The sequence below is a fragment of the Quercus suber genome, unplaced genomic scaffold (assembly GCF_002906115.3).
Source record: "Quercus suber isolate HL8 unplaced genomic scaffold, Cork oak 2.0 scaffold_586, whole genome shotgun sequence".
Classification (NCBI taxonomy): Eukaryota; Viridiplantae; Streptophyta; class Magnoliopsida; order Fagales; family Fagaceae; genus Quercus; species Quercus suber.
In genome coordinates, this window is record NW_027070031.1 from 456,340 (window position 1) to 458,448 (window position 2,109).

Sequence of the window (2,109 nt, forward strand, 5' to 3'; positions counted from 1 at the left end):
CACAATATGTCTTTTTATAGAGAATTTTACCATATGGCATCCTACGTCTTGTTATTATGTTAAAATTAAGTAATAAGCTGCATCTTTTATTTTCACAAAATGGTACATGACGAACTGTCAAGTGGAGTTGTAAAGGAAAACGTGGGGATGTGAAATTAATTTTAAGGTTACCTTCCTCTTTATCTTTTATGGCAAGACAAGCTTAAGATCCTCACTTTGACTTTCCAGTAGAATATAGAAATCCCAGTGTTGGTATCTGGATTGATTCAGGATCCTTTGCTGTCCTCTATTTCTCTCACAACCAAAAAATAAAAATTCTCTTTTCCTTGAATCTGGTTTTATTTTATTTTATTTTAATTATTATTATTATTATTTTTATATATAAATTCAGGGGTCAGGTTACATTTCAGAAAGGTTACGTAACAGGGCAATTTATCCTCTCCATGAACAGAGTCCAGGCTAACCCTTTATCAATTCATATTGCTTACTAATCTAATCTAAGACTCTAAAGTGCAAACAAACTGTGGATTTTACCAGTATAAATCAACTTCCGAGCTAGACAGGTTGAAGCTAAACCTTATCAGCTGGCATAAAATGACAAATCCAAAAATTTAGTCATAAATTTCCAAACAAGGACAAAATACTAGCAAGAAAATAAAAGACTTAAAAGGGTTGGAAAAATAAATTCGAAATAGTCACACTGGTGAAATGGTTTGCACCCTAACATGTGTTGTACTTTTGAGAGGTGCAGCTCAAAGTTTTTGATTTTGTCCACAATTCCTCTGAATGATGGGGTTGCAGATGCTCTCAAGCGTTTCCAGCTTGTCCTCATACTCTTCTGAACCCACGAGCTAGAGGCCATCTAACCACTGAATCACCTGTTCAATAGCATCGTTAATCTTTTTCTTACGTACAAGGCCAAGCTTGGCACCAATCTTCTTATCATTGATAGTATTTCTCATATCGTAGGCATAGTTTTCCAAAGCTACCTTAGCTTCAACGTTCTGCCTGTGTTCATCATCTTCAGCCTTGTATATCTCTGCATCCTGGACCATTCTGTCAATCTCTTCACTGGACAGTCTTGCCTTATCATTAGTGATAGTGATCTTACTCATCACACCAGTGGAGGGACGGAACTACATACAAACGGCCCCCCTCAAATTTTTTTAAAATATTAAATAGTAGGTATATATTTAAGACTTTAGAAAATAAACCTAAGGAAAATTATATTTGCCCCCCTCGACTTCGAATTCTAGTTCCGTCAAGTCATCTCCTTAGCAGAAACATTCAAGATACCATTAGTGTCAATATCAAAACAAACTTTTGCCTTAGTAACGCCCCTAGGTGCGCTGGAGGAATGCCAGAGAGCCGAAATTGTCCCAATAAGTTGTTGTCACAAGTTCTAGCTCTCTCACCCTCGTAAACAGTGAACAACATAGAAGTTTGATTGTCACTCATGTTGTAGTAGTTCTCCTCCTTGGTGGGAATGGCGGTATTCCTTGGAATCACAATAGACATCTCTGATCCACAAACCTCTACACCGAGGGACAGAGGAGTGACATCTAAGAGCATGATGTCTTGAAGTTTCTCATTGCCCATTCCGGTCAAGATTGCAGCTTGAACAGCAGCTCCATAGGCCACAGCCTCATCTGGTTTAATGCTCTTACAAAGCTCCTTTCCATTAAAGAAGTCCCGCAACAACTGCTGCACCTTGGGAATTCTGGAAGAACCACCTGTAACAACAACGTCATGGACACAGATCTTGTTCATCTTAGCATCAGTCAAACACTGCTCCACGATATGGATACACTTCCTGAACAAATCCATATTGAGTTCCGCAAATTTGGCACGGGTAATAGTTGAAGAGAAATCAATACCTTTATATAAATAATCAACTTCAATAGTAGTCTCCATTGCAGAAGAAAGAATTATTTTTGCTTTCTCACAAGCGGTTCTTAACCTCCTAAGAGCTTTGAAGTCTACACTAATGTCCACCTTGTGCTGCCTCTTAAATATATTAACGAAGTGCTTTACCATTCTGTTATCAAAGTCGTCACCTCCAAGGTGAGTGTCTCCAGCAACAGCCTTTACTTCAAAGAAACCCTTCTC

General features: G+C 38.3%; 1 pseudogene; it reads right to left on the reverse strand.

The window, feature by feature from the left end:
• Window positions 1-752: 752 nt before the first annotated feature.
• Window positions 753-2,103, reverse strand: LOC112031554 (heat shock 70 kDa protein 4-like; annotated as a pseudogene).
• Between the last annotated feature and the right edge of the window lie 6 nt (window positions 2,104-2,109).